Source organism: Lagenorhynchus albirostris, chromosome X, assembly GCF_949774975.1.
Source record: "Lagenorhynchus albirostris chromosome X, mLagAlb1.1, whole genome shotgun sequence".
NCBI lineage: Eukaryota > Metazoa > Chordata > Mammalia > Artiodactyla > Delphinidae > Lagenorhynchus > Lagenorhynchus albirostris.
The window spans coordinates 72105317-72118228 of NC_083116.1; the positions used below are offsets into that span (position 1 = coordinate 72105317).

At 39.7% G+C, this 12912-nt stretch overlaps 1 protein-coding gene across 1 annotated transcript in view; it reads left to right on the forward strand.

Moving 5' to 3' along the window:
• Window positions 1–12912, forward strand: part of TEX11 (testis expressed 11) — a 353939-nt gene that overhangs the window by 210480 nt on the left and 130547 nt on the right. The window lies entirely within an intron of this gene.

A 12912-nucleotide genomic window follows, 5' to 3' on the forward strand; every position in this document is an offset into this window, starting at 1 on the left:
GTTTACTTAAAGACCTGAAAAGAAGATGTCACATAGATTTTGTTACTTAATTCATTATATTTCTGCTCAGAATACTGTTACCTATTTCAGAAAGGTAGTTTCCTACTGCTTACTTAAAGACCTGTAAAGAAGGTAATCACAAGGCTTTTGTAACTCTATGATTTATATTAACCTGGCAGATTGGGATGGACCTGGACCTGGAGCTAGACATGCCAACTGGGGGGATGGATACATCTGCAGGCCAAGGAAGGATATCTAATCACCTAGTCAAGATAGAAAGAACATAGTATGAGATACTGTGATAGTCTCTGAAGTTACAGAGATGAACAAGTTGCCTTTGACTCAGCCAATTAGCTGGCATCACGGTATCCTAATGGGCAGATCAGATTATGGCAATGGGGGCAATTTAAGTGTTGGAAAGATTCCATAAGTTAGACACATAGGTAGTTGGCATCACATAAGCTTATCAGCAGGGAACAGGTCTTCAATCATAGAGATTTGGACTCAGATGCAGGACTCAAATCTTTGCATCACTGGGGGTATGTGTAGATAGACTAGAAAGAGCAAGGTCGAGCTCCAAACCTAAAGTGAAAGGAACATGAGGCTCTTTTTAAGAGTGGAGCTCAGGCATAGGGAGCCAGACTGGGATGCAATTACCGGAAAAAGAATACAAAGTGAATAGATGATACAGTCTTCTAAGACTTGAAGCACTGCTTCTTAAATTTCCTCTAACTAATGTCAAGTTTGGTCCTAGAGCCTAGTGTAGGACTGAACCTATAATTGGGAGTTCAAATGATATTAGTAGTAAGGAGGGGAAGAAGAAGAGAGCAGGAAACCAGGCAGGTCCTAATATGTATACTCAGTTTGTGATTATGTCATTTAAGGCCAGATTGCCTTGTTGATTACTGTTAGTATATTTCTCCATTTCATCCTTCCTGTCTTAAACTTAGCAGAAATTGATCTGATACCTCCATATGTAAGGAATACTCTACTGTGCACTAAGACAGATGAAGAAAAGGTGAAACAGTTAGGCAGTTCATCATATTTTACTATTTTGCTATTGCCACCTAGTCTTGTTAATTTTTATTGTCTGCTTTTTTCACTCCTTCCCTTGATCTTCTTGAGTACTGTTCAGAAATTTTGTGAAAGCATATTTATTGCATCTGCTAAAATTTCATAGTTTTCATATAGGCACTAAGTAAAACTGACTCTTGTTGACTTTCTGTCATACTCCTCACCAATCCTTGGTGATTCCAAAACATTTTTTTTATCCCTAAGCCCCTATGCCTTATCCTTCCTTTTAGCAGAAAACCTTATCTTCTAATTTCCTGGGCTTGTAGCCACTGACATGAACTTCATCACCTTCTCTCTTTATCCATTCTTTCTTCTCCCTTATCTCTGAGAAAGAAGTTACTTTCTCAGGGGACCTTCCCTACAAATCTCAACCCTAACTCTTTTATCTTTCTCTCTCTACTGTTTCTTTCCCCTGTCACTACAATTATTTTTAGGTCTTCTTTATTCAAAAACCTTTCTTCAACCATGTCATCCTCCCCAAATTATAGTTTGTCCTTCCTTTCATCACCAAACTTTATAACCTAAAATTACTGCCTATATCTTTTTAGTATTCATTCATTCAAAAAATATTTATTAACTGTCTACTACTATATGTTAAATACTGTCCTAGGCAAATAGACAAAACCCCCTACCCCCACAGAGTTTATATTCTACTAGGAGACACAGACAATAAAAAGATAAATATTATGGTATATTAGAGAGGTCAGTAAATTTTCTATGCAGAACCACACAGTAAATATTTTAGGTTTTCTAGGCCATACAGTCTCTCTTGCAGCTACTCAACTCTGCTGTTGTACCATGAAAATAGGCGTAGACCATATGTAAACAAATTGGCATGGCTTTGTTCCAACAAAACTTTATATTTAGGAACACTGAAATTTGAATTTCATATAATTTTTTGTGTCGTAAAGTATTCTTTTTTGATTTTTTTAGCCTTTTAAAAAAGTAAAACTTAGCTATTCATAGATGGTAGGCTGGATGGAGCCCAAAGGCCACAGTTTTCTGACCCTGTTATATTAGATAGTGATAAGTGCTAAAGAGAAAACTAAGTAGGAAAGGGTAGTATTAAATGTTTTAGAGGAGGAGTGAAGGGTTGGAATTCTAGGCAAGGTGGCCAGAGGGGGCCTCAGTGAGAAGGTAGTTTTTTAGTAGAGACCTGAGGAAATGAGGGATATGGCTATGAGGATACCTTTAAAAAGAGCATTCCAGACAGAGGGAGCAGCAAATGCAAAGGCTCTGGTGTGTGGGGTAGGAGCATATATGTGGTGTTTGAGGAACAGCAAAGAGACTAGTGTGGCTGGAGCAGAGGGAATATTAGGGAAAACAGGAAATGTGATCAAGGAAGTAGTGGGGAAACAGATCATGTAAGAAAGACATTGTAGTTCATTGTAAAGATTTGTGTCATTAAGTCTAAGTGAGATGGGGAGCCAGTGGGAGGGTTTGGGGGCACAAGAGTGTCAAGATCTGACTTGCATTTTAATAAAATCACTTGGCCACCGTGTTGAATAGACTGAGCTGGATGCAAGGGTGGAAGCAGGGAGACCAGTTAGGAGGCCACTGAAATAATCTAGGCAAGAGATGATGGTGGCATGGACCAGCATGAAGGAAGTATGGATGGTGAGAAGTGGTCAGATTCTGTATAGAATATGAAAATAAAGCTGACAGAATTCTCTGACAAACCAGATGTAGGATAAGAGAGAAAAAAAGAGACAAGAATGACTCTAAGGTTTTTGGCCTCACCACCTACTTCCCTTTTGATGATTTTTGCATCTGATTCTATAAACTGCTCTTTTGAATATCACTAGTGACCTTTTTTTAAATAAATGTATTTATTTTTGGCTGCATTGGGTCTTTGTTGCTGGGCACCGGCTTTCTCTAGTTTCGGCGAGCAGGGGCTACTCTTCATTGCAGTGCGCGGGCTTCTCATTGCGGTGGCTTCTCTTGTTGCGGAGCATGGGCGCTAGGCATGTGTGCTTCAGTAGTTGTGGCTAGCGGGCTCTAGAGCGCAGGGTCAGTAGTTGTGGCGCTCGGGCTTAGTTGCTCCACGGCATGTGGGATCTTCCTGGACTAGGGCTCGAACCCGTGTCCCCTGCATTGGCAGGCGGATTCTTGACCACTGTACCACCAGGGAAGCCCCGCTAGTGACCTTTTAATGATAAAGTCTAATGATTTTTTCCCTCAGTCCATTTTGTCCTCTGGTCTCTCTAGCACGAGAGAATATAATACTACTTTTTCCTTCCAGAAACTTTCTCTTTGGCTTCTAATGACATACTCGCTTTTTTTTATTGAAGTGTAGATGATTTACAGTGTTGTGTTGTTAGTTTCTGCTGTACAGCAAAGTGATCCAGATATATCTGTATATATCTTTATCATATTCTTTCCCATTATGGTTTATTACAAGATATTGAATATAGTTCCTGTGTTGTACAGTAGGACCTTGTTGTTTTATCTGTTCTATGTATAGTAGTTTGTATCTGCTAATCTCAGACTCCTAATTTATCCCTCCCCCACCTCCCTTCCTCTTTGGTAATTGTTAATTTGTTTTCTGTTTATGACATACTCTCTTAATCCTATTGCTCTGACCGTTCCTTTTTTATTTATGTTATTGGTAGTCTCTTTTCCCAAATAAATGTTGGATGAGGGCAGGTACTGTTTATCTCATTCTCCATTTTATCCTCAACACTCATGAACATGCTTGGTACATGGTAAGTTTTCAGTAAACATTTGTTGAGTTTATTCTCTGCTCCCTTCTTTTGTTTCTGTTGTACACTATCCCCACAGAAATTCATCAACTGTTTTCTTAGGTTCAGCTCTCCATATGCAAATCTATATCTATAGCCCTGATGTTTCTCATAGCCCACATCCACTTTTCTACTGTCTTTGGGTATATACAGCTATCTAAGACTGAAATCTTAGATTCATGGATTCCTTCTTCTCCCCCTATATTCAGTCGTGTGCCACATCTGGTCAATTCTACCTCTGCAATATTTTTGCCAGCTGTCTCCCTTTCCATCTTTACCTCACTACCCTAGTCCAAGCCCTCATTACCTCTAAGACTACTGGAATAATCTAACTGATTATTGTATCTTGCTCAATAATTTTCAGTGGCACCCTGTAAATAAAGACCAAATTTCTTAGACTTAAGGTCCTCCATAATCTTTATTTTTAAAATTAAAAAAAAATCTGTTCTAGTATAATTGCTTTACAAGGTTGTGTTAGTTTCTGCGGTATAACAAAGTGAATCAGCTATATGTATGCATATATCCCCATATGCCCTCCCTCTTGCGTCTCCCACCCAAATTCCCTATCCCACCCCTCTAGGTGGTCACAAAGCACTGAGCTGATCTCCCCGTGCGATGCAGCTGCTTCCCACTAGCTATCTATTTTACATTTGGTAGTGTATATATGTCCATGCCATTCTCTCGTTTTGTCCCAGCTTACCCTTCCCCCTCCCCATATCCTCAAGTCCATTCTCTAGTAGGTCTGTGTCTTTATTCCTGTCTTACCCCTAGGTTCTTCATGACATTTTTTTCTTAGATTCCATATATGCGTTAATATACGATATTTGTTTTCTCTTTCTGACTTACTTCACTCGGTATGACAGACTTTAGGTCCATCCACCTCACTACAAATAACTCAATTTCGTTTCTTTTTATGGCTGAGAAATATTGCACTATAGATATGTGGCACATCTTCTTTATCCATTCATCTGTCAGTGGACACTTAGGTGGCTTTCATGTCCTGGATATTGTAAATAGAGCTGCAATGAACATTGCAGTACATGACTCTTTTTGAATTATGGTTTCTCAGGGTATATGACAAGTAGTGGGATTCCTGGGTCGTATGAGGGTTCTATCTTTAGTTTTTCAAGGAACCTCCATATTGTTCTCCATAGTGGCTGTATCAATTTACATTCCCACCAACAGTGCAGGAGGGTTCCCTTTTCTCCACACCCTCTCCAGCATTTATTGTTTGTAGACTTTTTGATGATGGCCATTCTGACTGCTGTGAGGTGATACTGAACTCTAGTTTTGATTTGCATTTATCTAATGATTAGTGATGTTGACCATTCTTTCATGTGTGTGTTGGCAATCTGTATATCTTCTTTGGAGAAATGTCTATATAGGTCTTCTTCCCATTTTTGGATTGAGTTGTTTGTTTTTTTGATACTGAGCTGCATGACCTGCATGTAAATTTTGGAGATGGATCCTTTATCAGTTGCTTCATTTGCAAATATTTTCTCCCATTCTGAGAGTTGTCTTTCGTCTTGTTTATGGTTTCCGTTGCTCTTCAAAAGCTTTTGAGTTTCATTAGGTCCCATTAGTTTATTTATTTATTTTTACATCTTTATTGGAGTATAATTGCTTTACAATGGTGTGTTTCTGCTGTATAACAAAGTGAATCAGTTATACATATACATATGTTCCCATATCTCCTCCCTCCTGCATCTCCCTCCCTCCCATCCTCCCTATCCCACCCCTCCAGGCGGTCACAAAGCACTGAGCTGATCTCCCTGTGCTATGCGGCTGCCTCCCACTAGCTATCTGTCTTACACTTGGTAGTGTATATATGTCCATGCCACTCTCTCACTTCGTCACAGCTTCCCCTTCCCCCTCCCCATATCCTCAAGTCCATTCTCTAGTAGGTCTGTGTCTTTATTCCTGTCTTACCCCTAGGTTCTTCATGACATTTTTTTTCTTAAATTCCATATATATGTGTTAGCATATGGTACCTGTCTCTCTCTTTCTGACTTACTTCACTCTGTATGACAGACTCCAGGTCCATCTACCTCATTACAAATAGCTCAATTTCGTTGCTTTTTAGGGCTGAGTAATATTCCATTGTATATATGTGCCACATCTTCTTTATCCATTCATCCGATGATGGACACTTAGGTTGTTTCCATCTCTGGGCTATTGTGAATAGAGCTGCAATGAACATTTTGGTATATGACTCTTTTTGAATTATGGTTTTCTCAGGGTATATGCCCAGTAGTGGGATTGCTGGGTCATATGGTAGTTCTATTTGTAGTTTTTTAAGGAACCTCCATACTGTTCTCCATAGTGGCTGTACCAATTCACATTCCCACCAGCAGTGCAAGAGTGTTCCCTTTTCTCCACACCCTCTCCAGGATTTATTATTTGTAGATTTTTTGATGGTGGCCATTTTGACCAGTGTGAGGTGATACCTCATTGTAGTTTTGATTTGCATTTCTCTAATGATTAGTGATGTTCAGCATCCTTTCATGTGTTTGTTGACAATCTGTATATCTTCTTTGTAGAAATGTCTATTTAGGTCTTCTGTCCGTTTTTGAATTGGGTTGTTTGTTGTTTTGATATTGAGGTACATGAGCTGCTTGTATATTTTGGAAATTAATCCTTTGTCAGTTGCCTCATTTGCAAATATTTTCTCCCATTCTGAGGGTTGTCTTTTCATCTTGTTTATGGTTTCCTTTGCTGTGCAAAAGCTTTTAAGTTTCATTAGGTCACAGTTGTTTATTTTTATTTTTATTTCCATTTCTCTAGGAGGTGAGTCAAAAAGGATCTTGCTGTGATTTATGTCAAAGAGTGTTCTTCCTTTGTTTTACTCCAAGAGTTTTATAGTGTCTGGCCTTACATTTAGGTCTTTATCCATATTGTGTTTATTTTTTGTATGGTGTTAGGAAGTGTTCTAATTTCATTCTTTACAACTGGCTGTCCAGTTTTCCAAGCACCACTTACTGAAGACGCTGTCTATTCTCCATTGTATATTCTTGCTACCTGTATCAAAGATAAGGTGACCATATGTGTGTGGGCTCTGGGCTTTCTATCCTGGGCTTTCTATCCTGTTTCATTGATCTATATTTCTGGTTATTTGCCAGTACCGTACTGTCTTGATTACTGTAGCTTTGTAGTATAGTCTGATGTCTAGGAGTCTGATTCCTCCAGCTCCGTTTTTGTTTCTCAGGATTGCTCTGGCTATTTGGGGTCTTTTGTGTTTCCAACAAATTGTGAAATTTTTTCTTCTAGTTCTGTGAAAAATGCCCGTGGTAGTTTGATAGGGATTCCATTGAATCTGTAGATTGCTTTGGGTAGTAGAGTCATTTTCACAATGTTGATTCTTCCAATCCAGAAGCATGGTATAATCTCTACATCTGTTTGTATCATCTTTGATTTCTTTCATCAGTCTTATAATTTTCTGCATACAGGTCTTTTGTCTCCTTAGGTAGGTTTGTTCCTAGGTATTTTATTCTTTTCGTTGCAGTGGCAAATGGGAGTGTTTCCTTATTTACTCTTGCAGGTTTTTCATCCTTAGAGTATAGAAATGCAAGAGATTTCTGTGCATTAATTTTGTATCCTGCTACTTTACCAAACTCATTGATTAGCTCTAGTAGTTTTCTGGTCGCATCTTTAGAATTCTCTATGTATAGTATCATGTCATCTGCAAACAGTGACAGCTTTACTTCTTCTTTTCTGATTTAGGTTCCTTTAATTTCTTTTTCTTCTCTGATTGCTGTGGCTAAAACTTCCAAAGCTATGTTGAATAATAGTGGTGAGAGTGGGCATCCTTGTCTTGTCCCTGATTTTAGAGGAAGTGGTTTCAATTTTTCACCATTGAGGACGATGTTGGCTGTGGGTTTGTCATATACTGCCTTTATTATGTTGAGGTAGGTTCCCTCTATGCCTACTTTCTGGAGAGTTTTTTTTATCATAAATAGGTGTTGAATTTTGTCAAAAGCTTTTTCTGCATCTATTGAGATTAACATATGGATTTGTCCTTCAGTTTGTTAATATGGTGTATCACATTGATTGATTTCTATTTACTGAAGAATCTTTGCATTCCTCGGATAAACCCCAGTTGATCATGGTGTATGATCCTTTTAATGTGCTGTTGGATTCTGTTTCCTAGTATTTTGTTGAGGATATTTTCATCTATGTTCATCAGTGATATTGGTCTGAAGATTTCTTTTTTTGTGACATCTTGGTCTGGTTTTGATATCAGGGTGACAGTGGCCTCGTAGAATGAATTTAGGAGTGCTCCTCCCTCTGCTATATTTTGTAGAGTTTGAGAAGGATAGGTGTTAGCTCTTCTATAAATGTTTGATAGAATTCACCTGTGAAGCCATCTGGTCCTGGGCTTTTGTTCGCTGGAAGATTTTTAATCACAGTTTCAATTTCAGTGCTTGTGATTGGTCTGTTCATATTTTCTATTTCTTCCTGGTTCAGTCTCGGCAGTTTGTGCATTTCTAAGAATTTGTCCATTTCTTTAAGATTGTCCATTTTATTGGCATATTGTTGCTTGTAGTAATCTCTCATGATCCTTTGTAGTTCTGCAGTATCAGTTGTTACTTCTCCCTTTTCATTTGTCATTCTATTGATTTGAGTCTTCTCCCTTTTTTTCTTCATGAGTCTGCCTAATGATTTATCAATTTTGTTTAAATTCTCAAAGAACCAGCTTTTAGTTTTATTGATCTTTGCTATAGTGTCCTTCATTTCTTTTTCATTTCTTTCTGTTCAGATCTTTATGATTTCTTTCCTTCTGCCTACTTTGGGTTTTTTTTTTCTTTCTGTAATTGCTTTAGGTGTAAGGTTAGGTTGTTTACTTGAGATGTTTCTTGTTTCTTGAGGTAGGATTATGTTGCTATAAACTTCCCTCTTAGAACTGCTTTGGCTGCATCCCGTAGGTTTTGGGTTGTTGTGTTTTCATTGTCATTTGTTTCTAGGTATTGTTTGATTTCCTCTTTGATTTCTTCAGTTATCTCTTGGTTATTTAGTAGTGTAATGTTTAGCCTCCATGTGTTTGTATTTTTTACAGATTTTTTTTTACTGTAATTGATATCTAGTTTCATTGCTTTGTGGTCAGAAAAGATGCTTGATACAATTTCAGTTTTTAAAAATTTACCAAGGCTTGATTTGTGACCCAAGATGTGATCTATCCTGGAGAATGTTCCATGAGCAGTTGAGAAGAAAGTGTGTTCTGTTGTTTTTGATGGAATGTCCTATAAATATCAATTAAGTCCATTTTGTTTAATGTGTCATTTAAAGTTTTTGTTTCCTTAGTTTTTTTTCATTTTGGATGATCTATTCATTGGTGAAAGTGGGGTGTTAATGTCCCCTACGATTATTGTGTTACTGTCGATTTCCCCTTTTTTGGCTTCTAGCATTTGCCTTATGTATCGAAGTGCTCCTATGTTGGATGCATAAATATTTACAATTGTTATATCTTCTTCTTGGATTGATCCCTTGATCATTATGTAGTGTCCTTCTTTGTCTGTTGTAATAGTCTTTATTTTAAAGTCTATTTTGTCTGATATGAGAATTGCTACTCCAGCTTTCTTTTGATTTCCATTTGCATTGAATATCTTTTTCCATCCCCTCACTTTCAGTCTGCATGTGTCCCTAGGTCTGAAGTAGGTCTCTTGTAGACAGCATATATACAGGCCTTGTTTTTTATCCATTCAGCCAGTCTGTGTGTTTTGGTTGGAGTATTTGATCCATTTACATTTAAGGTAATTATTGATATGTATGTTCCTGTTACCATTTTCTTTAGTGTTTTGGGTTTGTTTTTGTAGGCCTTTTACTTCTCTTGTGTTTCCTGCCTAGAGAAGTTCCTTTGAGATTTGTTGTAAAGGTCGTTTGGTGGTGCTGAATTCTCTTAACTTTTGCTTTGTCTGTAAGTGTTTCAATTTCTCTGTCAAAGCTGAATGAGATCCTTGCTGGGTAGAGTAATCTTGGTTGTAGGTTTTTTCCTCTCATCATTTTAAATATGTCCTGCCACTCCCTTCTGGCTTGCAGAGTTTCTGCTGAAAAATCAGCTTTTAACCGTATGGGGATTCCTTTGTATATTATTTGTTGCTTTTCCCTTGCTGCTTTTAATATTTTTACCTTGTATTTAATTTTTGATAGTTTGGTTAATATGTGTCTTGGCGTATTTCTCCTTGGATTTATCATGTATGGGATTTCTGCACTTCCAGAACTTGGTTGTCTATTTCCTTTCTCATGTTAGGGAAGTTTTCAACTGTAATCTTTTCAAATATTTTCTCAGTCCCTTTCTTTTGCTCTTCTTCTTCTGGGACCTGTATTATTCAAATGTTCGTACGTTTAATGTTGTCCCAGAAGTCTCTAAGACTGTCCTCAATTCTTTTCATTCTTTTTTCTTTGTTCTGCTCTGTGGTAGGTATTTCCACTATTTTGTCTTCCAGGTCACTTATCTGTTCTTCTGCCTCAGTTATTCTGGTATTGCTTCCTTCTAGAGAATTTTAAATTTCATTTATTGTGTTGTTCATCACTGTTTGTTTGGTCTTTGGTTCTTTTAGGTTCTTGTTAAACATATTTTTTATTTTCTCCATTCTATATCCAAGATCTTGGATCAACTTTACTATCATTGCTCTGAATTCTTCTTCAGGTAGACTGCCTATTTCCTCTTCATTTGTTTGGTCTGGTGGGTTTTTACATTGCTTCTTCATCTGCTGTGTGTTTCTCTGTCATCTTATTTTGTTTAACTTACTGTGTTTGGGGTCTCCTTTTCGGAGGCTGAAGGTTCGTAGTTCCTGTTGTTTTTGGTGTCTGCCTCTAGTGGGTAAGGTTTGTTCAGTGGCTTCTCTAGGCTTCCTGCTGAGGGGACTCCTAGTGGGTAAGGTTTGTTCAGTGGCTTCTCTAGGCTTCCTGCTGAGGGGACTCGTGCCTGTGTTCTGCTGGGTGGGGCTAGCTCTTGTCTTTCCAGTGGGTAGGGCTGCATCCGGTGGTATGTTTTGGGCTGTCTGTGAACTTAGTATGATTTTAAACAGCCTGTCTGCTAATGGGTAGGGTTGTGTTCCTGTCTTGCTAGTTGTTTGGCATGGGGCATCCAGCACTGGAGCTTCCTCGATGCTGGGTGGAGCTGGGCCTTAGCATTGAGACGGAGATCTCTGGGAGAGCTCTCACCAATTGATATTATGTGGGCCCGGTAGGTCTCTGGTTGTCCAGTGTCCTGAACTCGGCTCTCCCACCTCAGAGGCTCAGGCCTGACACCAGGCCAGAGTACCAACACCCTGTCAGCCACACAGCTCAGAAGAAAAGTGAGGGAAAAAAAGAAAGAAAAAATAATTTAAAATAAAATAAAATTATTAAAATAAAATTTTTTTAAAAAAAGGAGCAGCCAAACCAATAAACAAATCTGTCAATGAAGAGAAATGCTAAAAACTATACTAACATAAATGTAAAAATCAGAAACACGTCAGCTGCAGACAGCAAACCCCAAGTCTACAGTTGCTCCCAAAGTCTACTGCCTCAGTTTTGGGTTGATTTGTTGTCTCTTCAGGTGTTCCACAGATGCAAGGTACCTCAAGTTGATTGTGGGGATTTAATCTGCTGTTCCTGATGCGGCATGGAGAAATTTCCCTTTTTCTTCTTTGTTCACACAGTTCCTTGAGTTTAGCTTTGGTTTTGGCCCCACCTCTGCATGTAAGTTGTCCTCAGGCTTCTCTTCCCGCCCAGACAGGACGGGGTTAAAGCAGTGGATTAAGGGGCTCTGGCTCACTTATGGTGGGGGAGGGAAGGGTACAGTAGTTATAATTGGAATGCAGGGCGAGCCTGTGGCAGCAGAGGCCAGTGTGTCGTTACAACAGCCTGAAGCCTGCCGTGTGTTCTCCCGGGGAAGTTGTCCCTGGATCATGGGACACTGGCAGTGGTGGGTTGCACAGGCTCTTGGGGGGTGGTGTGGATAGTGACCTGTGCTTGCACACAGGCTTCTTGGTGGCTGCAGCAGCAGTGTTAGCGTTTCATGCCCATGTGTGGTGTCTGAGCTGATAGCTGCAGCTTGCTCCTGTCTCTGGAGCTCATTTAGGTGGTGCTCTTCCTTCTGTGGGCAGACCAGGAAGGAATCCCTTCTCCTCATGCTCCCCGAAACAATGGTCTCTTGTTCCTTAGTCAGGACTGGAGTTTTTCCCAGATTCCCTCCCGGCTAGCTGTGGCGCACTAGCCCCCTTCAGGCTGTGTTCACGCAGCCATCCGCAGTCCTCTCCCTGGGGTCTGACCTCCAAAGCCTGAGCCTTAGCTCCCAGCCCCCACCCGCCCCACCCAGCCCTGGTGGGTGAGCATACAAGCCTGTCAGGCTGATGAGTGCTGGTCGGCACTGATGCTCTGTGCAGGAATCTCTCTGCTTTGCCCTCTGCACCCCTGTTGCTGTGTTCTCCTCTGTGGCTCTGAAGCTTCCCCCCCCTGCCCATCCCCCATCTCCGCCAGCGAAGGGGCTTCCTAGTGTGTGGAAACTTTTCCTCCTTCACAGCTCCCTCCCAGAGGTGCAGGTCCTGTCCCTATTCTTTTGTCTTTGTCATTTCTTTTTTCTTTTGCCGTACCCAGGTATGTGGGGATTTTCTTGCCTTTTGAGAAGTCTGAGGTCTTCTACCAGCATTCAATAGGTGTTCTGTGGGAGCTGTTCCACATGTCGATGTATTTTTGATGCATTTGTGAGGAGGAGGGTGATCTCCACATCTTACTCCTCTGCCATCTTGAAGGTACCCCCCTCCATAATCTTTAAATAAAATAATCCTCTTTTATTTCCTCTACACATGTACTATGTTTGTTCCCACCTGGAGTACCTGCTGCTTCCTAACCATGATCTATGCTTTTCTACCTCTGTAACCTCATCCATTCTTCTCTATTGCAAATTACCTCTTCCGTGCATCCCTACCTTTTGAAATTCCTTTTTGAAAGCTTAGATCCTAATGACAGTCTAAGGAAATTACTGAGTCTTGGTCTTCCTCTAAGAATTTGTAACACTTCTATTTATACCTTGGTACTTATGTTCTTCCTTGTATTCTAGTTGTTTTTATACCTGTCTTAGCTCCCTATTAAATCTCTTTCTCCTTGAAGATGGGAC